At 35.6% G+C, this 26305-nt stretch overlaps 1 long non-coding RNA gene across 1 annotated transcript; it reads left to right on the plus strand.

The window, feature by feature from the left end:
* The first annotated feature begins 24106 nt into the window (after positions 1-24106).
* On the plus strand, positions 24107-25268 carry LOC107789479 (uncharacterized). Its single transcript, XR_001648859.2, has 2 exons — positions 24107-24430; positions 24919-25268. It is a non-coding gene; the product is annotated as an uncharacterized LOC107789479 (long non-coding RNA).
* The last annotated feature ends 1037 nt before the right edge of the window (positions 25269-26305 follow it).

Here is a 26305-nt window from a genome sequence, read left to right on the forward strand (position 1 = left end):
CTATGTGATTCGCTTTGAACTGGATAAGTAGATTTCCCTTTGAACTTTCTGGAGTGAACTTATGTCGGATATACTCGGTCAATCGGTAGATTTGATATCTTTGAACCGTCGAACTTTGGTGTATACCTAGACAACCATAAGTCACACAACCAACCCTTAACCGTCTTTGGTTCTCATTGTTGTATTCGTTTCAGCCATGTGTAAGCACGTGATTTTTGCCCTATATGAGAATTACTCCCAAAAAATTCAAAAATAAAGTAATTTTTCTTGGTGTGCAATTTTGTGATATTTTGAATAATTATTTGTATTTGTCTGTGCATGTTTATTTGTTAAATTAATAAAAATACAAAAATATGTCGCATTTTGCATGTAGGATTTAATTTTACAATTGTTAGTAATTAAATTTGTTTTACAAAAAATAAAAAATTACAAAAATAGGCATCGTTTGCATTTTTAGCATTTAATGTCCAAATATACAAGTTTATGCTTAATTATTACTTAATTGTGCGTTAATTGTTATTTGGAGTTAATGTGCGCTTTTATAACTTAATTTAGTTCTTAATAATAGTTTAAGTATTTTTATAATTTAGTTTTAGAGAAATAAAAGAAGAAAAGAGAGCAAAAATATAAAGAAAGTCGGAATTGGGCCTCTTCTTCAATTTCAAGCCACAGGCCCAAAAAATGACCAATCTTCCCAAACGACCCAGTCCATTTCGAACTGGGTCGACCCAGTCCAATACCAACAACCCAACTCTCCCTCTTCATTTTCATTTTTTTTACAAAAACAAAAACAAAACAAAAAAAGAAGATGAAGAAAACCCTAAAAAAACTAAGAAAGGATCGCCCCCCCCCCCCCATTTTGGTTTCTTCTTCCCAAAAGCTCCAAGCTCCATCAATGGTTGCCCTCCTTCTCCTTTTCCAACACACACAGCAAGAATATACTTACACACACACACGGCTTCCAAGCAAACCCCACCCCACGTTCGAACCAAGCAGCTTCCTCCTTCGCCGCGTTCCTTCCTCCACGTCCAAACCACCACCTCGTCGACATGAGCTGCTTCATCGTCTTCATCTTCTCCATGGCGAGCTCAGGCTCGTCCATGGTTGCCTTCAACCTCAAGTCCAAACGACCAGCTGCTACATCCATTCATCGACGACGAATGGTTCGTCGACCTACAGCAGCCCCCGCGCGTTCAAAGAAGTTATTGACTGTTTCTACTTCATTTTTCCCCCTCGCTGCCTCCAAACGAACCCCATAGCTGCTTGTTTCTTTTTCTTCATCGAGTTTAAGTTCGACGAGATGCTACTGCTTCACCATAGTCTGTGGACCAGCTCCTCCGTTGCCGCAAACGCTGCCAGCCGTTGCCGCTGCTTCTGCTTCCTCCGTCGTGCTGCTGCCATGGTTGTCGCTGCTACTGCTTCAACTTTCTTCTGCTGCTGCTCGCGTTTCATGGACAGCTGCGGGCTGCTTCATCTTCTCTTCGTCTTCGTCGTCATTTGTTCGAGCTTTGGTCGAGGCTCGTCAAAAGAGTCCCTACATAGTCAAGTTCGTCGTTTGTTTAGTCGATTTCGTCGTTGATTCATCTCCGGTTAGTTGTTTTTGAGTTTTATTTTTTGTCCATATTTTTGTTTGATATTTTCCGGATCCAAAATCGTTAAAGGATTCAATTCTTGTTTTGTTCGTTGTTCATCGTTGAAATCATTTTCTAGTGTGTTCATGTGTTTGATTGAATTAATTTTCAGATTTCAAATGGAAAGTTAATTAGTGGTTTTTCATGTTTATTTCATGTTTGTTTTATTGTCTACGTAAGAATTTGTTAGTTTGATGTTTGTTAGATTCAAATTGAAATTTAATTGATTATTTCTTCAATTTGTTTCATGTTGTTATATATTTTCCAGAAATTATTAATGTTGTTTGAGCCGTTTAATCCGTCATGTTTGTTGTTTTAAAAAATAGATTCATTCATGTTCATACTTTGTTTGGTTGATCTTGAATCCGAAATTTGTATAACTTGATTTCTTGTTTATCATTTATGATTATTTCTTGAATTTGTCTCATAATCTTGTTTAAAGTTTAATATAGGAAGTGTTGGTTGTAATGTTGTTAGAGTTGATTTTAAGTTCAATATGATTGAATTTAGAAATCTAAATATACTTGTTTGTTGTTGTTGTTGAATCCGAAAATAGGATTGTTTGTTGCTAAAATATTGTTCAATCAAATTTTAGTTGTTCTTTGTTGTTCAATTTGTGTTCATGTGATTTTTTGTTGAAATGTTGAAGAAATCATGTTCATGTGATTTGTTGTTGAAATATTGAAGAAATCATGTTCATGTGATTTATTGTTTAAACATTGTTAGAAATTGATCATATTGTCTATATTTTGGTTAAGTTTGATTAATTGATTGTTATAGCTGATGGGGTAATTTGGTAATTTGTAGTACGTTCGGAGGTAAAATAGTAATTTGTAATAAGGTCGGAGGGGTAGTTTAGGAATTGTACATTTTGTAATTTTTTATGTGAAGCATGGGGGACAAAATTAAATGGGGTGGGTTGTGATATAGTTGTTTAACATAAAGGGGGGACAAGACAAAATTTAGTGGGGGGAATCTTGTATTTATTTATGTTAGGCATAGGGGACAAAATATAATGGGGTGTTGTGATATGTTTATTTAATGTAATGGGGATGAGTGTGAAGATAATGGGTTTGGTAGAGAAAAAGTATTGATTTTAATTGATTGAAAGATTTATGGGATGAGTTATATATAGGAAGTCTTGAAACAAGATGATAACAGAGAATACATACAGATAGAGAAAAAAAAAACGGACAGAGAATAAGAGAGAGAAAAAAGGGCTAAACATTTAAGAGAGAGAAAATTCCGAAAAAATATTTAAACTTTCAAATAAAAAAAAACTAAAAAAAATCTTCTGCTTTCTTTCATTGTTTGAAATCAGAATTAATTGTTGTTTCATCAAAGCTTGAAGCTTTTGTTTTGTTTTGGGATTAATACTCCACCGGTTTGCAAACTTTGTTCCTGGGTTGTTACTGTTGCTGGATTGTTGCTGCTGTGTTGTACTGTTATTACTGCTGCTGATTCTCATCTTCATTTTCTTTTTCTTCCAATATCAGGTACACATCTGACACGCTGGTTGTTGTAATCCGAATATGAAGCATGAATACAAAAAAATGAAGAGTTGAAATTTTGAATTAGCTTTAATTATATTCTGAATTTTATTTGTATGTATAATTTATTTAGTTTGTAAAAATCAGAATCATATAGCTATTTAATACATATAGTGGAACATCCGACGATAGCTTAACAGATGAATTGTCTACATATATTGCCTAAAAATAAATAAATGGTGTAGTAACTCAGTCGAATCAAAAATCAAACGAATAGGCCATCTAGTAGGAACTTGGCAGAAATATTGTTTAAGTTAAATAATATTGGTTAATTTCAGCATGTAAATGGTCTAGGATTAAAATTAGATTGCCATATTTTTTTTTAATTTGACAAGCTGAGAACATGCCTAGTATAATGTAACTAGGTAATAACATGTAAATAAATTAAAATATTTTCTCTTTTATTTTGTAGAGACAAAGTTAATAGAAGAAATGTAGGCACTTTAGGATTATCCTTTTAAAATAAATGAGACGAGCCTCGCCAAATAAAACACACAAATTGCGGGGCCCTCGATAAAAATTTAATTGATTGCTTAAACTTCACGGCCTTCCCCAAAGTAATAAAGCGCTAATCACTTTAGACGCGATATAATAATAATACATTCTTAAACACGGGTACGCATTTATGCGACCCAAATCAAAATCCCAAAACATTAAATAAAAATATGTTCCGGATCGTGGATGCATTTTATGTAACGCAATCCAAAGACATGTTTTTAAACGATGTTCACATTCTTTAAAAATATAATAATAACAATAAAAGCGGTTAAAAGTTAAAATTGCACTATAGTTTTTGAACATGTATTAAAATCAGATATTTTAGCCATTACAACAGTTTAAGCGACCGTGCTAGAACCACGGGATTCGGGGGTGCCTAACACCTTCCCTCGGGTCAACAGAATTCCTTACTTAGAATTTCTAGTTCGCAGACTTCATTTGGAAAGTCGAATATTTTCCTCGATTCGGGATTAAATTGGTGACTTGGGACACCCTAAATCTCCCAAGTGGCGACTCTGAAATAAATAAACAAATCCCGTTTCGACTGTCCTTTAATTGGAGAAAACTCCCTACGCCCCCCGCGGGGGCGGAAAAAGGAGGTGTGACAGCTCTGGCGACTCCGCTGGGGATAAAATCCAGAACCACTGGTTCAGGGTTCAAGAATTGGAGCTTAAAATAACTGTTATAGTTGGCTTTATTTATTATCTGATTTTTACATGATATATGCTTAATGTGCTAAATGATGCTTTTACCGCTTTAATATTATCTGAATTGTGTATATAAAACTGCTACGAAACCCTTCTTCTTTCTGAGTCTTCTGAATTTATGGTGTACACGTGTGCGTGGCCCACCTTTTTGTTAGAAGTCATACCAAATAAGACGAAGTTGGGACAAGTAACTAGGCCGGGCAGACTTTCGTGCTCCCTGTACGTTGCCCCCATTTCAGCTCAAGCTGTCCACTTGGGTAAGCTAGGGCTAGAACAATATGCCTCAGGTTTTTCACTTAGAATAACTCAGCTACCTGCCGGATCCCTAGTAGGAACGTTTGTTTGCATCACGTGCATTTGACTTTGGAGGCTCAACACGGGGGGTTGGGTCTGTCTAGGATAGGTGTACCAAAAAATGAAAATGACCATCCTGATGCATCTTACTTGCTACTATTTGCACATTTATTTGATTCGGACTTGTGTGTTGACTGACTTTTGAATATCAGGAATAATATTTTGAAAAAAAAATAGCGGTTAGGGAATTGATTGTTTATTTTTGAAAAAAAACCCAATGCCTAAATATTGTCAAAACTCTGCCGAAATTTCGAAAAAAATGAAAAAAAATGTTTTATTAGTTTGTTTTACTAAAAAGCAAAGGAAAAAAAAAGTCGTTGTTTCTGTCTTATTTTTTTTTTTTAAAAAAGTATATAAAAAAAATATATAAAAAGGAAAATAGTTTGTCTTCCCCTGAAAATGACAATGAAAAAGAGTCTTAGTTTTAAAATAGTTTTTTTTTATTTGTTTCTGAAAATGCCAAAATGAAAATGAAAAGAGTCGTGCTTTGAAAGTGGTTTTGTTAGTTGTTGCTGAAAAAAATACTGTTTTAAAATAGTTCGGTTAATTTGCCCGAACTACGCGGGTTTGATTCTCACCGGATGTGAGATACGTAGGCAACCCTCATCGGGTCCAACCCCCTTTGGTTAAAATAGCCAAAAACCAATAAATAAATAAAAAAAACGTGTCAAAATTTTAATTTTGTCATAAATAAGTCGGGCAATGTCCAGCCTCCCCTTTTGCTAAAAAAAATAGCCAAAAAAATATGTCAAATTTAATAAAGAAGCCGGGTGATGTTGTTTTGTCAAGACACAGCCGAATGTTCCCGAAAGGGACGCCGGAAGGTTGACTTTGCATAAACAGCCACTTTTTGGGTTATGTTTAAGATTTGGTCTAGTTGACCCACACAGCCTTAAAAATCTTCGTCCCCGAGACGTTGAAAGGCCGTGTTTGCAATGTTGAGTTTTCTATTTTTGAAAAATGATAAAAAGATTCATAAATAAGTCAGGGTGGTGCTGTTTTGTCAAAAATAGCCGAATGTTCCCTAAAGGGACGCCGGAAGGTTGACTTCGCATAAACAGCCACTTTTTGGGTCATGTGTAGGATTTTGGTCCAGTCGACCCACACGGCCTTAAAAATCTTCGTCCCTGAGGCGCTGAAGGGCCATGTTTGAAACACCCGGTTTTTATTATAACTTGAAAAAAAGAGTCAATGGTCAGGTGAATACCGTTTGGATTTTTGGTCAAAATAAGCCGAGCCAGCTTCGACCGCGTCTTAAACCGTTCTTGTCGAAATAGCCTTAGAGTATCTTTCAGTTGTCGAAAGGCTATTTTCGTAAAAGAACGGACAAGTTTATAAAGTGTCAAAATAATCCTCCCCGGCCTCAAAATTCACGTGAGATTTGGAAGGGGCCACATTTGCAAAAAATAGCCGTTTGGTTGCATTTGTCAAAACGGGGAAAGGAAGCTGGCCTTTTTGTTTCGAGGTTATAAATCTTTAATTAGAATATGTGGGTTGTTTGATTTTCGAGTTTTTAGGTCATCTTCAAACCTTTGAAACCCAATTTATTTTAATATGAAAATCGAAAAAATGATTAGTATTGTTTATCTTTTATTGGTCCGAACTATGCAAGGTCTGATTCATGCGGGGTCATGATACGTAGGTAATCTCCATAAGATTCGACCACAACAAAAAAATGAAAAAAAAATGTTGTTAATAATGGGGACCGACTGAGTCCATTTTAACATGTTGTTTCGAATCACAAAGAAAGAAGGTGGTTGGTTTGTGGTAATCCGGACAATGACACCCAGAATATCGCACAGAATCCTTTACTTGCACCTCATGATACACACTCTGCGGGAATCGGGCCTGATAACAGAAGCACTCGAATCTTATTGGGGACTTGTTGACGGAGGTTGATGATATTAAAGCTGATAATGGTCTTGGCAGTATTGATGCGAACGCTCAGTGGCTAAGATGTCAGTTTTAATAAAATGGGAGGACGCTCCGTTCCTTGATTAGCAAGAGAGAAGCTTGTGGTGGCTTATTTTGTTGTCATTTCTGTTGTCCGGATTATTCTTAGGGTTGTAATCCGAATATTGTCATGTGTCAAACCTTCTTATCTTTCCAGTTTGTCATATCAGTTTGTTTTGTCGAGGCTGTGTTAGGATTTTATTCTGGCTGTTTTATTTGTTTTATTATTCGAACCATTTTGCCGGTAGTCTAATACAAAAGCCGGTCTTTTATTGTTTCCAGTCATCTTTTTGTTTAGTCCTTTTATCATTTTTTGTTCAGCGCCGATTCTCGTGACATGACATGCGCACATATTGGGCCTAATCTTAAAAGTTAATCATAAAACTCTGGGAAGGTGATCAAAGCATTTAAAGGAAATAAGAACGGTTTGAGATTATTTGAAGCCCGAGTCATGTGGAACTGGGGAAAGTAAAACATAAAGAAAACCGTTAAATGCAAGATTCGCCAAATTGGCATGAGGGTCGTTCATGAGAGTGAGAGTGTCGCCCAGTAGTGCTTTAGAAATGACAAATGAAAAAGCAAGTGTTTAACATAATTGTCAAGTCCAGCACCATCGGAAGAGACTATAAATCTATGATCAATTGTGTTGTTTGCACTTGACATGTTTTGAAGACTGGAATGACGAAGGCATTTTGTTCTGCTATCTAAACACTTTATCCTTCATTACCCCCCTTTGAGCCTTATTTATTTTCTTTCATACCCCTCGTTCGGATTCAATAGCAACGACTAGGAATAAGAGCCTGGAAGGTAAAAAAAAAATCAAAAAAAATAAACGAAAAAAGAAAAGAAAAATGATAAAAAAAAAAGGGGTCAGAAGAAAAAAGAGGAATTGGGAACTACGTTTGACCTGATTCCTCAAAGAGGATACGTAGGCGCGTCACGGCTCGGTCATAGGGTGCATAGTGTGCATAGTGTGCATGGTGTGCATAGTGTAACAAAAAATTTAAAAAATATATATAATAATAAATAATCCCCAAGCAAGAAACTGGGGCAAAGGTTGCGCTTGTTGTAAACAAATATGATTTCGAAGGTTGTAATTTTGAACCCCAAATTTGATTTGTTTTTGAGCCTTTAATACCCTTTCTTTCTAAGCCTATCCAAAAAACCCACATTACGGTCCAAAGAAAGACCTTCTGACCAGTCTGCAAAAGATGCCAAGTCAGACAAATGAGAGTCTTACCGGCGAACATAACATTCTGTTCCACAGCAGAAAGGACTCTAATCTCCAGCAGAGAGAGTCATACCGGCAACACTCCAAATCCCCAGCTGGAAAGTGATATAAATGAGAGAGTCTTATCGGTGAAAATCTTCACGGACACCATAAGGCGATGAAAGCTGAGAGAAAAACCCAAAATGAGAGAGGCTTGATAGTGAAAACCCTTCGGGCACTACAAATCGAATAAGATTAAGAATCAGATGGGGAATTGCCAATTGAAGATCTTGAAAGATGATTGACAGCAGAGGATAGGCCACATATGCATGTCATGACCATTAGAGTCGGTGTCTGCGTGTGATAGGTTTTTTATTTATAGTTTCTTTTGTTAAAGAGTCATCTTTTTCCTTTGTCTTTTATTCTGTTCCTTTTTATCTTTCTCCTTTCATAGAAAATTCCCCAGTAGAGTCTGTTTGGTCAGTACCAGTGGGAAATGACTTCAAAATAGGCCATCAACTCTCCAATCATGCAAGAGGAGATCTGACTAGTACATCCAAGTGGTATAGTCAGCAAGGAACAAGCGCGAGGCCAGTGTCAAGAAAGATATCCCCAGCAAAAGGGAATTGACAGAAGGATTGACGAGTGTCAAGAGGGATATCCTTGCAAAACCAAAGGTTATAAACCTCAAGGCCAAGGCCCATGAACACAGCAAGGAGAGCAATGCGCATGATTTGGGAAATTCATGCGAGACTAAAAAGTCGGGGAAAAGCCAATTTCCGAGCTGTGCCACAAAAGAAGAGGGATATCCCCCGCGGAAAGGGATTATCCCCAGCAAATAATATCATCCCTAACAAGTTGTGGAACGCAGAGCAAGGAAGGAGAAAGGGAAAGCCATCCCCAGTAGGAGTATCACAACCAACCACCGTTTTTTTTAAACTAACAAATTTTGTTTAATTTGAAACAGGTAAAAGAAATGGCATTGATGTCGGAAAATGCATGCCATAAGGGAGACTGTAAAACTGGGGCAGAAAATTTTCCTTTCATTTGGAAAATTTTCTGGAAGTCAAGTACCCATTCGAGGAAGAATAAAAATAACACCAGTCTCAAGGGAAGTGGTCTTTGAACCAGTGTTGCCCCCGACATAATAAGTTTCCAATGAAGGAAGTTGATCCCCAGCAGACAGAACAAAGGGAGACATTTGTGCTCAGAAAAGCAAAGAGCCATTATCATCCCCAGCAGCTTCCAGAAGAATGAAGCATCGATTTGGAAGGATAAAATTCTCCAGCAGCGTTATCCTCAACAACGTTATCCCAAGAAGATAACACTTTTATCCCCAGCAGTGTTGAGAGAAAATAAAATCAAAAAAAAAGAAGAAGAAAATAAAATTTGAATTTGAAGGAGGGGAAGAAAGGAGACTCCCACAGTGGTATTATCCCCAGCAAGCAAGAACAAAGCAGAGCGAAGGAAGGAGAAAAGAAAAGAAGAAATTACGAAGGTAAGTTTCTCAAATCATTGATCTTTACATTTTCCTCTTAGGATAAAAAGTCTTAATCTGATGAATTTCCCTCCCGATACAATCTTGGTCCGATGAAATTTTTCTCCCAAGATATGATATCAAATCTTAGTCCGATGAAATTTTCTCCAAAGATAACAAATCTTAGTCCGATGAAATTTTCTCCTAAGACAGAAATCTTAGTCCGATGAAATTTTCTCCTAAGATAACAAATCTTAGTCCGATGAATCTTTCTCCTAAGATCACAACAAAATGGACCTAGTTTGACGATTTATCTCCTAGAGTCACAATCTTGGTCCGATGAAATTTTTCTCCCAAGATAAGATATCAAATCTTGGTCCGATGAAATATTTCTCCCAAGATAAGATATCAAATATTAGTCCGATGAATCTTTCTCCTAAGATAGAAATCTTGGTCCGATGAAATTTTTCTCCCAAGATAAGATATCAAATCTTAGTCCGATGAAATTTTCTCCTAAGATAACAAATCTTAGTCCGATGAAATTTTCTCCTAAGATACCAAATCTTAGTCCGATGAATCTTTCTCCTAAGACATAAATCTTAGTCCGGTGAAATTTTCTCCTAAGATACCAAATCTTAGTCCGATGAAATTTTCTCCTAAGATATCAAATCTTAGTCCAATGAATCTTTCTCCTAAGATCACAACAAAATGGACCTAGTTTGACGATTTATCTCCTAGAGTCACAATCTTGGTCCGATGAAATTTTTCTCCCAAGATAATATATCAAATCTTGGTCCGATGAAATTTTTCTCCCAAGATAAGATATCAAATCTTAGTCCGATGAATTTTTCTCCTAAGATATCAAATCTTAGTCTGATGAATCTTTCTCCTAAGATAGAAATCTTAGTCCGATGAAATTTTCTCCTAAGATAACAAATCTTAGTCCGATGAATCTTTCTCCTAAGATCACAACAAAATGGACCTAGTTTGACGATTTATCTCCTAGAGTCACAATCTTGGTCCGATGAAATTTTTCTCCCAAGATAAGATATCAAATCTTAGTCTGATGAATTTTTCTCCTAAGATATCAAATCTTAGTCCGATGAATCTTTCTCCTAAGATCACAACAAAATGGGCCTAGTTTGATGATTTATCTCCTAGAGTCACAATCTTGGTCCGATGAAATTTTTCTCCCAAGATAAGATATCAAATCTTAGTCCGATGAAATTTTCTCCTAAAATACCAAATCTTAGTCCGATGAATCTTTCTCCTAAGACAAAAATCTTAGTCCGATGAAATTTTCTCCTAAGATATCAAATCTTAGTCCGATGAATCTTTCTCCTAAGATCACAATAAAATGGACCTAGTTTGACGATTTATCTCCTAGAGTCAAAATCTTGGTCCGATGGAATCTTTCTCCCAAGATAATATAATAAAATCTTAGTCGGATGAATCTTCTCCTAGGATCAAAATCTAGTCTGATGAATTTTCTCCTAGGATAATTTGAAAAAAAAGAAGAAAAAGTTTGAATTTGAAAAAAAAAAGTTGTTGAAATCTCGCCAACCTAAAGAAAGGAATGACATTTTTAAAGTTGTTGTTGAAGTCAGGAGCCCCCCTGAAGAATAGAATGGCGATTTATTGGTTGAAGTCAAGAGCCCTCCCTGAAGAACAGAATGACGATGTATTGGTTGAAGTCAGGAGCCCCCCTGAAGAACAGAATGGCGATTGATTGGTTGAAGTCAGGAGCCCCCTGAAGAACAGAATGGCGATTTATTGGTTGAAGTCAGGAGCCAACCTAAAGAAAGGAATGACATTTTTAAAGTTGTTGTTGAAGTCAGGAGCCCCCCTGAAGAATAGAATGGTGATTTATTGGTGGAAGTCAGGAGCCCCCCTGAAGAATAGAATGGCGATTTATTGGTGGAAGTCAGGAGCCCGCCTGAAGAGAGGAATGGTGATTATTTTCAATGTTGTTGTTGAAGTCAGGAGCCCGCCTGAAGAGAGGAATGACGATTTATTTTCAAAGTTGTTGTTGAAGTCAGGAGCCCGCCTGAAGAGAGGAAAGACGTTTATTTTAAAAGTTGTGTATTTGAAGTCAGAAGCCCGCCTGAAGAGAGGAATGACGCTTATTTTTAAAGTTGTTGTTGATGTTGGGAGCCCGCCCAGATAACAGAGGCATACATTTCAGTCTTTACATTTCAGTTGTTGAAGTTGGGAGCCCGCCCATAGAACAGAGGCATACATTCAGTCTTTACATTTCAAGCATTGAAGTTGGGAGCCCGCCCAGATAACAGAGGCATACATTTCAGTCTTTATATTTCAAGCGTCGAAGTTGGGAGCCCGCCCAGATAACAGAGGCATACATTTCAGTCTTTATATTTCAAGCGTCGAAGTTGGGAGCCCGCCCAGATAAACAGTCTTTACATTTCAAGCATTGAAGTTGGGAGCCCGCCCAGATAATAGAGGCATACATTTCAAGTCTTTAATTTTCAAATATTGAAGTTGGGAGCCCGCCCATAGAACAGAGGCATACATTTCAAGATCGAGTCAGAGGACAATAAAACAGAGGGTTACAATAGGAATCCCCAGCAGGAAACAATAAAATTCTCCGGCACCGGGAAACAGAAGGTTGCAACAAGAGGTCACAATACAAACTCAAGTACATGTGTCAAAAGAAGAAAAGCACCGGAAGAAATGCAAGCAGACAAGGAAGCAGGCAACAAAAACAAATTGTACTCTAGCCTAGCTTCTTGTTTTCTTTTAGGCACAGTGTAACAAGGAGATCGGTAAGCAGTAGTAATAGCATGCAACAACAGTAACATTGCAGTCCCACGGTAGTCCCAGCTACCAAAAACTTCCCGAACTACATTGACCTGATTCCTGTTTAGCCCAGGATATGTAGGAAACCTTTGAAGCAAAGGTTCGGTCAAATCTTTTTCAAAAAAATGCTTCACACGGAGTACTCGGATGGGCAAAAATCGCTCGCTTTATCTTTGTACGAAAACCCTTCATGTCTTCGGGCAAAGAGGGGCAGCTGTAAGCACGTGATTTTTGCCCTATATGAGAATTACTCCCAAAAAATTCAAAAATAAAGTAATTTTTCTTGGTGTGCAATTTTGTGATATTTTGAATAATTATTTGTATTTGTCTGTGCATGTTTATTTGTTAAATTAATAAAAATACAAAAATATGTCGCATTTTGCATGTAGGATTTAATTCTACAATTGTTAGTAATTAAATTTGTTTTACAAAAAATAAAAAATTACAAAAATAGGCATCGTTTGCATTTTTAGCATTTAATGTCCAAATATACAAGTTTATGCTTAATTATTACTTAATTGTGCGTTAATTGTTATTTGGAGTTAATGTGCGCTTTTATAACTTAATTTAGTTCTTAATAATAGTTTAAGTATTTTTATAATTTATTTTTAGAGAAATAAAAGAAGAAAAGAGAGCAAAAATATAAAGAAAGTCGGAATTGGACATCTTCTTCAATTTCAAGCCACAGGCCCAAAAAATGACCAATCTTCCCAAACGACCCAGTCCATTTCGAACTGGGTCGACCCAGTCCAATACCAACAACCCAACTCTCCCTCTTCATTTTTATTTTTTTTACAAAAATAAAAACAAAACAAAAAAAGAAGATGAAGAAAACCCTAAAAAAACTAAGAAAGGATCGCCCCCCCCCCCCCCCATTTTGGTTTCTTCTTCCCAAAAGCTCCAAGCTCCATCAATGGCTGTCCTCCTTCTCCTTTTCCAACACACACATCAAGCATATACTTACACACACACACAGCTTCCAAGCAAACCCCACCCCACGTTCGAACCAAGTAGTTTCCCCCTTCGCCGCGTTCCTTCCTCCACGTCCAAACCACCACCTCGTCGACATGAGCTGCTTCATCGTCTTCATCTTCTCCATGGAGAGCTCAGGCTCGTCCATGGTTGCCTTCAACCTCAAGTCCAAACGACCAGCTGCTACATCCATTCATCGACGACGAATGGTTCGTCGACCTCCAGCAGCCCCCGCGCGTTCAAAGAAGTTATTGACTGTTTCTACTTCATTTTTCCCCCTCGCTGCCTCCAAACGAACCCCATAGCTGCTTGTTTCTTTTTCTTCATCGAGTTTAAGTTCGACGAGATGCTACTGCTTCACCATAGTCTGTGGACTAGCTCCTCCGTTGCCGCAAACGCTGCCAGCCGTTGCCGCTGCTTCTGCTTCCTCCGTCGTGCTGCTGCCATGGTTGTCGCTGCTACTGCTTCAACTTTCTTCTGCTGCTGCTCGCGTTTCATGGACAGCTGCGGGCTGCTTCATCTTCTCTTCGTCTTCGTCGTCATTTGTTCGAGCTTTGGTCGAGGCTCGTCAAAACAGTCCCTACATAGTCAAGTTCGTCGTTTGTTTAGTCGATTTCGTCGTTGATTCATCTCCGGTTAGTTGTTTTTGAGTTTTATTTTTTGTCCATATTTTTGTTTGATATTTTCCGGATCCAAAATCGTTAAAGGATTCAATTCTTGTTTTGTTCGTTGTTCATCGTTGAAATCATTTTCTAGTGTGTTCATGTGTTTGATTGAATTAATTTTCAGATTTCAAATGGAAAGTTAATTAGTGGTTTTTCATGTTTATTTCATGTTTGTTTTATTGTCTACGTAAGAATTTGTTAGTTTGATGTTTGTTAGATTCAAATTGAAATTTAATTGATTATTTCTTCAATTTGTTTCATGTTGTTATATATTTTCCAGAAATTATTAATGTTGTTTGAGCCGTTTAATCCGTCATGTTTGTTGTTTTAAAAAATAGATTCATTCATGTTCATACTTTGTTTGGTTGATCTTGAATCCGAAATTTGTATAACTTGATTTCTTGTTTATCATTTATGATTATTTCTTGAATTTGTCTCATAATCTTGTTTAAAGTTTAATATAGGAAGTGTTGGTTGTAATGTTGTTAGAGTTGATTTTAAGTTCAATATGATTGAATTTAGAAATCTAAATATACTTGTTTGTTGTTGTTGTTGAATCCGAAAATAGGATTGTTTGTTGCTAAAATATTGTTCAATCAAATTTTAGTTGTTCTTTGTTGTTCAATTTGTGTTCATGTGATTTTTTGTTGAAATGTTGAAGAAATCATGTTCATGTGATTTGTTGTTGAAATATTGAAGAAATCATGTTCATGTGATTTATTGTTTAAACATTGTTAGAAATTGATCATATTGTCTATATTTTGGTTAAGTTTGATTAATTGATTGTTATAGCTGATGGGGTAATTTGGTAATTTGTAGTACGTTCGGAGGTAAAATAGTAATTTGTAATAAGGTCGGAGGGGTAGTTTAGGAATTGTACATTTTGTAATTTTTTATGTGAAGCATGGGGGACAAAATTAAATGGGGTGGGTTGTGATATAGTTGTTTAATATAAAGGGGGGACAAGACAAAATTTAGTGGGGGAATCTTGTATTTATTTATGTTAGGCATAGGGGACAAAATATAATGGGGTGGTGTGATATGTTTATTTAATGTAATGGGGATGAGTGTGAAGATAATGGGTTTGGTAGAGAAATAGTATTGATTTTAATTGATTGAAAGATTTATGGGATGAGTTATATATAGGAAGTCTTGAAACAAGATGATAACAGAGAACACATACAGATAGAGAAAAAAAAACTGACAGAGAATAAGAGAGAGAAAAAAGGGCTAAACATTTAAGAGAGAGAAAATTCCGAAAAAATATTTAAACTTTCAAATAAAAAAAATCTAAAAAAAATCTTCTGCTTTCTTTCATTGTTTGAAATCAGAATTAATTGTTGTTTCATCAAAGCTTGAAGTTTTTGTTTTGTTTTGGGATTAATACTCCACCGGTTTGCAAACTCTGTTCCTGGGTTGTTACTGTTGCTGGATTGTTGCTGCTGTGTTGTACTGTTATTACTGCTGCTGATTCTCATCTTTATTTTCTTTTTCTTCCAATATCAGGTACACACCTGACACGCTGGTTGTTGTAATCCGAATATGAAGCATGAATACAAAAAAATGAAGAGTTGAAATTTTGAATTAGCTTTAATTATATTCTGAATTTTATTTGTATGTATAATTTATTTAGTTTGTAAAAATCAGAATCATATAGCTATTTAATACATATAGTGGAACATCCGACGATAGCTTAACAGATGAATTGTCTACATATATTGCCTAAAAATAAATAAATGGTGTAGTAACTCAGTCGAATCAAAAATCAAACGAATAGGCCATCTAGTAGGAACTTGGCAGAAATATTGTTTAAGTTAAATAATATTGGTTAATTTCAGCATATAAATGGTCTAGGATTAAAATTAGATTGCCATGTTTTTTTTTAATTTGACAAGCTGAGAACATGCCTAGTATAATGTAACTAGGTAATAACATGTAAATAAATTAAAACATTTTCTCTTTTATTTTGTAGAGACAAAGTTAATAGAAGAAATGTAGGCACTTTAGGATTATCCTTTTAAAATAAATGAGACGAGCCTCGCCAAATAAAACACACAAATTGCGGGGCCCTCGATAAAAATTTAATTGATTTCTTAAACTTCACGGCCTTCCCCAAAGTAATAAAGCGCTAATCACTTTAGGCGCGATATAATAATAATACATTCTTAAACACGGGTACGCATTTATGCGACCCAAATCCAAATCCCAAAACATTGAATAAAAATATGTTCCGGATCGTGGATGCATTTTATGTAACGCAATCCAAAGACATGTTTTTAAATGATGTTCACATTCTTTAAAAATATAATAATAACAATAAAAGCGGTTAAAAGTTAAAATTGCACTATAGTTTTTGAACATGTATTAAAATCAGATATTTTAGACATTACAACAGTTTAAGCGACTGTGCTAGAACCACGGGATTCGGGGGTGCCTAACACCTTCCCTCGGGTCAACAGAATTCCTTACTTAGAATTTCTGGTTCGCAGACTTCATTTGGAAAGTCGAATATTTTCCTCGATTCGGGATTAAATTGGTGACTTGGGACACCCTAAATCTCCCAAGTGGCGACTCTGAAATAAATAAATAAATCCCGTTTCGACTGTCCTTTAATTGGAGAAAACTCCCTACGCCCCCCGCGGGGGCGGAAAAAGGAGGTGTGACACCATGAACACTGCCTCGTTTCATAAGTGCGTAGAGAACTGGCCTTACAAAGTTCTCCTTGAAGCGGCTAACACTTCACACTTACATAGGTGATTCCTAAACGTGGCATCCCGTAGATACACTATTTGATATACCCCGTATTAAATTTAGAAATTATTAAAAAGCCTTAATGTTTTATCCTTGGTACTGAACATTGTCTCATCACGAGAATGAACCAAAAGTTTAGTTGACAATGTTGAACCGTCATTAATGACTTTGTTTGATCTCCTTGAACCTAGATTTTGGGATCTCCAGTTTTCTAGGTAGAGTTACCGCCACTATGACTTGTTCTCGGCCATAGTCCCATTCCCCTTGATGATTTCTCAACTACTTCTCTAGTTAGGACTTTTGTAAGTGGATCCGACACATTATCACTTGTTACATAGTCAATCGTGATAATTCCTCTAGAAAGTAATTGCCTAACGGTTTATGTCTTCGTCATATATGACGAGATTTACCGTTATACATAACGCTCCCAGCCCTTCCAATTGCCGCTTGACTATCACAATGTATGCATATTGGTGCCAACAGTTTGGGCCAAAATGGAATGTCTTCCGAGAAATGCCGAAGCCATTCAAACTCTTCACCAGTTTTATCTAAGGCTACGAATTCAATATCCATTGTAGAGCGGACAATACAAGTTTGTTTGGACGATTTCCAAAATACCGCTCCTCCACCAATAGTGAATATATATCCACTTGTGGACTTAGAATCAGTTGATCCGGTGATCCAATTTGCATCACAGTATCCCTCAATAACCGCAGAATATTTACTATAGTGCAAAGCAAATTCCTGGGTATGTACTAAATACCCCCAAAACTCGTTTCATGGCCATCCAATGAGATTGGCCTAGATTGCTCGTATATTGACTCAATTTACTTATATCACAAGCTATATCTGGTCGTGTACAATTCATGACGTACATTAAGCAACCCAACGCACGAGCATAATCCAATTGTGATATGCTTTGGCCTTGTTCTTTGCTAATGCAAGATTCACGTCAATTGGAGCCTTTGCAACTTTAAAGCCCAAGTGCTTGAATTTTTCAAGTGTTGTCTTAATATAATGAGATTGTGACAATGCCAGACCTTGAGAAGTCTTATGGATCTTAATTCCCAGAATTAAATTAGCAACTCCCACTTCTTTCATATCAAACTTGCCAGTTAGCATACGCTTAGTCGCATTTATGTTGGCAATATCATTACTCACTATCAGCATTCATCCACATATAAGCAAACAATGACTATGTGATTTGGAACATTATTAATGTACACACATTTATCACATTCATTTATTTTAAAATCATTTGACACCATTGTTTGGTCAAATTTTGCATGCCATTATTTGGGTGCTTGTTTAGTCCGTAAAGGGACTTAACAAGTCTACATACCTTCCTTTCTTTACCTGGAACCACAAACCCTTCCGGTTATTCCATGTAGATTTCTTCCTCGAACTCTCCATTTAAGAAGGACGTCTTAACATCCATTTGATGAATTTCAAAACCATAAACTACAGCTAACGCTACTAACGTTCGTATGGATGTAATTCTTGTAACTGGAGAGTATGTATCGAAATAGTCAAGACATTCTCATTGTCTATACCCTTTGACTACAAGTCTTGCATTAAATTTGTCAATAGTTCCATCATATTTCATTTTCCTCTTAAAGATCTATTCAGAACCCAACAGTTTATTTCCAGGAGGAAGATCAACCAATTCTCATGTATAGTTGTTCAGTATGAATTCTATTTCACTATTGACTGCCTCTTTCCAAAAGAATGATTCCGAAGAAGACATAGCTTCTTTAAATGTTTGGGGTTCATTTTCTAATAAGAAAGTCACAAAATCTGGTCCAAATGAAGTAGACGTTCTTTAACGTTTACTACGTCTTGGATCCTACTGATTAAGTGTACTTTCTTTTGTCTCTTCCCGAGGTTGTTTAGATCCTTCACAAATCGAGTCGCATTTCTTTTTATATGGATATATATTTTAAAAGAACTCAGCATTATCTGATTCTATAACCGTATTATTATGAATGTCGGGATTTTCTGATTTATGAACCAGAAATCGATATGCTTTACTATTAGTCGCATATCCTATGAAAACACAATCAACGGTTTTCGGTCCTATTTTTACCCTCTTAGGTTTAGGAACTTGTACTTTTGCAAAACACCCCCACACTTCAAATAATTCAAGTTGGGCTTCCTTCCTTTCTATTTTTCATATGGAATGGATTATGTTTTGCTATGGGGCACTCGATTTAATATTCGATTAGCCGTAAGAACGGTTTCCCCCCACAAATTCTATGGTAAACCAAAACTTATCAACAACAAGTTCATCATCTCCTTTAATGTATGATTATTTCTTTCCGCAATCCCATTGAATTGGGGCGTGTAAGGAGCCATTGTTTGATGAATAATTCCATATTCGAAATATGTTTCTTCAAAAGGAGATTCATATTCACCACCTCTATCACTTCTTATCATTTTGATTTTCTTGTTAAGTTGCGTTTCAACTTCATTTTTGTATTGCTTTAATGCATCAATTACTTCATCTTTACTATTAAGTAAGTAAACATAGTACTATCGAGTAATATCGTCAATAAAGGTTATGAAATACTTCTTTCCACCTCGAGATGATATTGACTTCATGTTACAAATATCTGTGTGAATTAAGTCTAAAGGATTTGATTTCCTTTCAACTAACTTATAAGGATGTTTAACATACTTAGATTCCACACATACTTGACAATTTGATTTGTCGCATTCATACTCAGGAAATACTTCCAAATTAATCATTTTTCGTAAGGTTTTATAATTGACATGACCCAAATGTATATGCCATAATTCATTTGACTCAAGTAAGTAAGACGAAACTGAATTTTTATTATTATTTTCAACAACCATTAAATTCAGCTTGAAAAAGCCCTCGGTGAGGTAACCTTTTCTTACAAACATCTCGTTCTTACTTATTACAACCTTATCGGATGTAAATACACATTTAAAACCATTCTTAACAAGAATTCCAGCAGAGACTAAATTCTTCCTAATCTTGGGAACATGAAGGACGTTGTTCAAAGTCACCACTTTGCCGGAAGTCATTTTGAGAAATATCTTCCCACATCCTTCAATCTTGGCCTTTGCAGCATTTTCCATAGAAAGCGTCTCATCGGGTCCAATAGGAGTATAAGTAGCAAAAGCTTCTCTAACAGTACAAACATGACGAGTGGCTCCAGAATCAATCCACCACTTTAGGATTGCCCACCAAGTTGCATTCGGAAAGCATGACACACAAGTCATCAACATCATTATGCTTTTCAACCATGTTTGCTTGACCCTTCTTCTTGTCTTTCTTCGGAGCACGACACTCAGTAGATTTGTGTCCGGCTTTTTCACAGTTGTAGCAATTAACACTGAACCACTTCTTGCTTGGGTTGTGTCCGGAAAATTTTTCGGGTTTCTCCGCCGGTGCCAATGCTGCCGGTGTTGTTCGGCTCGTTGAGGCATTGGCAGTTACCATTGAAACAGCTTGGTTTCCGTTGTCATTCGTCATTTATGTAAAAGAATGACACAAACGTTAAAATCACGTAGATTTTAATCTCCAATAGAGTACAAAACCACAAAGGTTTTACTCTCCAGAAATAGTGAGTATAATACAAATACATAAAATATATTAAATTCCTTAAGCTTGTTAGAAAGCTGTATTTGTAAACTAATTCGGGAAAAATAAAACAGAATAATATATAAACAGAAAATGTAAAGAAACAAAAATCAATTCGAATCCACTGAATTCACAGTGTTTCCTTAAGGAATTTAATCCCCTCATAGTACCCAAGGTTATGGATTATTTCCTCCCAGGATAGACCGAATTACACACTGGTGTAGTGGTACTTTAAAACTCAATGTTTCAGCGAACACAAAATTCGGTAGCAAATCACACTTACTGTTGCTTTGTTTGATGTTAAAAGTATGCAGAAGGAGGAGAAACATAGAAAATCGTATGAAAATTTTGAGCAGAATAGACTTGTTTTATAGCCAAAGTTGGGCTAAAATCTGAAGAGGTGCAACTCTTCAGAATGGCTGTTTCTGCGAAATGGCCATAGCATAAATATCGTAACATAAATGGCTATTTAATCAACAATAAAGAGGGAAAATAATGAGGAAAAATTGAAAAGGATAGTTTAATTTTCAGTTACACAACTGAAAAACGGATTAGATTTAATATTAATATTTATTTAATATTAATATTCTGTTATTAAGACAATATTTAATAACATTTCTGTTAATATTTTACTATTAACAAATAAATTTGGTTCAAAAAATTAATCAATCAATCATTTGACCGAAGTCGAAGCCGAGCGACGACGACGGTGCGAGGCTTGCCTTCTTCTCAACTCTTTAAGAGCTAGAAGAAGAGCAATTACTTATATATCCATAAAAAAAAACCTTCCTCTTCCAATATAGGACAATGTCCCTTTGCCAAGGGAGGAAACTTAAAATTTCACTTAAAATTTTCATTTCCCTCCATTTCTCATTCACCCTAATTTAAGCATACCATATACTTAAAATCCCAACAAGTTCTGCTAATGGGTTCGGTAGAATCTAGTAGTTTTGACTCTATTTATGTATTTGTATTGAATATTCACTTAATATGTATAAGTAATTCATCAAGAACTCAATAAATAAACTATTTTTTTAGAATTCCAAACCCAAAATTCTAACTCCGCTTCTGCAGTACGAAACCGACTTTTCTTTATCACAGCTGCGGAACCGACTTTGATGCAGAAAATTCACTGTTCTCAAGAGCAAACCACAAGGATCGACACGACCCTCGTTTCCTAAAACTCTTTTCAGTAATAACCCAGTAGTTTAGCAGTTCCATGCAACGATTACTTTCTCATTTTAGTAATTCCATGCAGCCTCACTTGTCTATGTTCCCTTTAGCACTCGAATTAATGCCCATGCTTTCTTTTGGGAACTATTTTCCAGCTTCTTAGTTCCAACCAACCCTACCCTCCTAATTATAAGCTTCTTTTTTATTGGTTCCACTTATTGTCTCCTATTTATTTTGGGGTCTGACTATTCTGAATTTACTCCGCTTAAGGCCTATTAAAAAAGGACAATGCTTCTTAGCAGGAGTTTTTCCATTCCTTATAAGGCTCGGACCTGGAATCAGAAGTAAAGCTAAGATTTGAAGTTTATGGGTTGTACTCTTGCCATTGAACTCATAGTTCGTCTTAGTTACTGGATTCACAATTTAATGCTTATATACATTTAATGGATTTTTTAACAAAGATACAAGGTCTAAGCAAAAATCGCTGAATTTGTCCAAACCCGTTTCTAATGCTCTAGCTCCGCCCTGATGCCCCGAACATTGGTTAAGGATACCACTACAACTCTGCATGATCTAATTATTAGTTTCAATTGCAAGAAAATCAACTTACTGCAATTATCTTCCTTTATTTTAGTTTAGGTCTGGCTATGATTTTCAAAACATAGACAGTCCGTTATAAGCATACCAATCCCTAAAATTCGTAACTCTGCCATTACGATACAAATCAAACATCCTTCCCTTGCTTTTCTGTCCAAATTTTTATCCTACATTTTACCATAAAACCATAATTTATTTGTTCAAGGATCGGTACATCTTGCAACATTCATTTGATGAAAAACTTATCGAACAATACAGATTGTACAGAATTGAAAGAGAGGGCTCAGGTTAGAGTGTTTAGAATAGTCGTCTTTAAATCTAAGTAAACTATTAACATGATCGATCAACTATACACAACAAAACCTATTTAATGTGTACCCAAAGAAGGAAACGTACCCACAGTCTAGAAAGCTATAAAGCGAGTAAATTGTTGAGAAATTAAGAAAACCCTAGAGCAACGGGTGTCCGTAAAACTACACATTGTAGCTAGATAAATTTTTTATGTGTATATACTGTGAGCATGCGATTTTTGCCTATATGAATTATTCCTATAAAATCCAAGAAAATAGATTTTTTACAATTATTTGCCATTTTATAGGATTTTTTGTAGGATTTTATTAACTGTTTGCATTTTTTGTGCACGTTTAATTTTTATTAAAAATCATGAAAAATGTCACAAATGCCATGCATTGCATTAGATTTTGTTTTTACATTTTTAGGTTTAATTAGTTAATTATTTGTTTATTAAAAAATAAAAATCACAAAAATCGCTCATTTTACATTTTTACCTTTTAATTTTTAGATTATTGATTTTTATCTTTTAATTTAGGATCAAGTAATTTTTAAATTTTTTTAATTAGATAATTAATCTAATTTTATAATTTAGATTAATTTAGAATGTTAATTTGGGATTTCTAATTAAAGGAAAAGAAAAAGGGAAACAAATGAAAAAGGAAATAAGAGGAGAATTGGAATGAAAGGAATTTTTAATTTAAATTTGGGCTGTTGTAAATACCCCTAATCGGCCCAAACTTTCCCCCCAATTCAATCCAAACCCAGGCCCAAAGATCCCACCCGGTCAGCCTCCTTTTACCCCAAAACGACGTAGTTGCGTGGAAAAACTACGCCGTTTTGATGTCCTCGCCCCATTAAACGACCAAATTCCCATTTGCTATCATTAATTCGATGCATTTCACTATAATTAAACCTAGCCTCATCTCCCTCAGAAACCTCCGCCTCACTCCATCATCCCCTCATCCATATCCCGCCATTATTTTCTCCAAAAAATCACTCAATTTCTCCGAATTTGAGATCCAAAAATAAAAATTCAAGCTTTTTACCTTTTGTCCAAATTTTCTTGATTTGGTCCTCAATCCGTGATAAAACCCCCATAAATCTCCCATTTTTTCAATAAAGAGAGCCGTTTTAATCTTGAGTTTGTCCTATCTCATAGATTGGCTAGATTTCGGGGCAAATAACCTGTTCATGACTCAAATCCTCTGAGCCTTTGCCTCATCCGATCTTTGGCATGTGGTGAGGATTATTGCATGAATCACTGGCCATGGACAAGAGTCCGACCAGTGTTCATGTTATAATTCTCGCCATTGGCCGAGATTTTTTTCGTTCGAGTTCGAATAAAGATCTTGTTGTTCTTCTCAAAGGCATTAAAGTTTTGTTGATTCCACCGGTATATTTCTCCTCCCGTTTGTTTTTCTTCATAACTTCTATTGTGGGTTCATTTCTGTCTAAAAAAAATTAATTATTATTTTTTCTAAGGCATAATTGACCAATCGGTGATTAATGTCTCAATAATTAGGTTTAATTACCGTCATAATGTATATTTTTTTAAAAGATGCATCATTAGCCTTTGTTTAATTAAATATTGGTTTATTTCTGCATAAGTTCGTTTGGTTTTGGGTTGGGGTTCATACTTGGTTTCTGTTAGTACGAAAGCCCAAGTAAATATTGGGCTTAAAGGTGTAAATGGTCCAAGTCCAGTACCATTTGGTTTAAACTTCAAAACAGTAAAAATAAAAAGGGCAAATACAGGGGTACTGGGGATTGAATTAGATAGGGTCTGAGGGAAGCTTCTATAAAAAGGGCTGACAAGGAAAATCCTTGGCGGGGGGGGGGGGGGGTAAGTTAATAAAATTAGAAGTTAAGGGGGTACTTTTAAATTACAAATCTGATTTGGTTGCCCTAAAATTTCTTCTATAAAAAGATCCTCTTGCCAATGATTAGGTCACATACAAAGAGTAAAAAAAATAAAGGGAAACGGTTGAGAACGAAATTTTTTTCAAGGGTTCTTAAGAAATCTTGAGTTTTCTACTGTTTTGGGGTCCTTCTTGGTTGGATTTCAGAAGGTGGAATAGAACTTTGGGTATATTCATTGCTGATTTTTGTTGAGCGGAGCTAAGAACTGCAATTTGCTTTGCTCTTTTAAGGTGTTTTTTTCTTTTTGCTAGGTATTTTCCTAATCTTTTGTATGCTTGGATTGATTTGTCTTGAATGAAATGTTGATTTCCTTAAACATTCGAGAATCAATAAAGTTAGATTGCTTATTTCTTGCAATGATTTTGGAATTTCTAGCCCATTTAAAGCTTTAAATCTGCTTTAGTTTTGTCTTCTACTTATTTGTTTTGTCATTTTGTATAATGGTTGGAGTATTTGGACAAGGGAAATGGCCTATCAACATCAGTAGTTGATGAAACATAGATTTTGAATGGCATGTTGTCTTCTTCTTTCCTTTTCTTACTTTAGAAACATTTTATGTTAGTGATGAATAGTATGAAGGTATCAGTTACTAAATGCCCCTTTTGATTTTAAGGTTGAGAATGTTGTGTAGGTCAAGCAGATTTGGCTGTAGTATGAATAGGAATTCTACTATAGTTTACTTTATTTGAAATATGTAGATTTGTGTTAGAGTTGTTTGCTATTGATTATTTAGCTATAGTTTGCAGATCTGACCACTAATTGATTAGATTGGCAAGCTCTAAAGCTAAGGAAAGGATTTAAAGTTGATAGAAAAAGGGTTTGGAGCTGAAGATTAAATCAGACCGTGTATTAGTTTAGTTTATTATTGCAAATGATTTTGTATACATTAGAAGGCACTAATTATCAAGTGTTGTATTTGAAATGGCCAAAATTGTAAATGTCAGATTCTAGGTGATTTTCTTTTAAGTTTCAAAGGCCCATGATTCCTTTTTTTTAATATGTATTTGCTGTATTTGGACAGTTACCACAGATTTGCATATTTGCATAAGGAATTTGGAGTCAGTTTATATTGGGTTTAGTCAAGTTTAATTATCAGCCCAATAAGGATCTTAGCAAAAATCATTTGAGAGCTTGATATTTTTTCAGAAAAAATGGGCTTATATACCTGGCCCGTATCCTTGTAAATAAAATTCATGATTTCTTTATTAATTCATTTCACATATTTTGGGTTCAAAAAAATTGATTGTATTTAGTTCTTGAATCCTAATTTATCTGTCTAATTATGACCATTTGTGGCACTTCCTTTAGTATCTAAAAATGCATTCATCCATTGTTTATTCTACAATTTGGGCCCTCGTATGCAATCATAAACTGAATATCAGTACTTGAATCTTGTAAGCATAATCGTCTGCTTTGGGCGTGAACCCAACCAAATCTCATCTTTCTTTTAGCTTGAATTGCTAATAGTCGAGTATAACCTATTAAAACAAATTGAGGCATTCCATCTATAATTAAACTCTGTAATTCATGGCCCTCATATTAATACCAACTAGTATAGAAAATACTTTTGAATATTTTGTAGTTTGCTTTAGGCTCGTAATTAAAATCGTAACACTACGAATACGGTTCCCGTGGCGTAGTTGTGATACCTAATTTCAAATTAGATTTAAATAGGAGCATCCTTAGCTTGCTTTAATGAAATACAAACTTCTAAAAAAATAAATCGAGGCTCACAATTGAATCACCTAACATATGGCCCTCACATTATATTAACTTAGTATAGAAAAACACCTTTTTAAACACTCGTAGTTTGCTTTAGGCGTGTTTATAATAAAATCATCATAGCTACGGGTATGGCTCCTGTAACGTAGCTGTGATACCTAATTCTCAAATTCGGGGGTATATTTATGTGACCCGGCCACAATTTCTAATAACTTTAATAAATTAAACATGTTGTAGATCGTGGATACGGTTCCCGTGGCATGATTCGCAATGTGTATCAAACAAAACAAGTGTACGACAATCATAACTTATTCCAGAATAATTTCATAAAATAATTAAAAGCGATTTAAAGTTTTAAAAATGCACACTAGGTTTTAAAACGTGCAGTAAATCAGATAATTAGG

This window comes from Nicotiana tabacum, chromosome 22 (assembly GCF_000715075.1).
Source record: "Nicotiana tabacum cultivar K326 chromosome 22, ASM71507v2, whole genome shotgun sequence".
NCBI lineage: Eukaryota > Viridiplantae > Streptophyta > Magnoliopsida > Solanales > Solanaceae > Nicotiana > Nicotiana tabacum.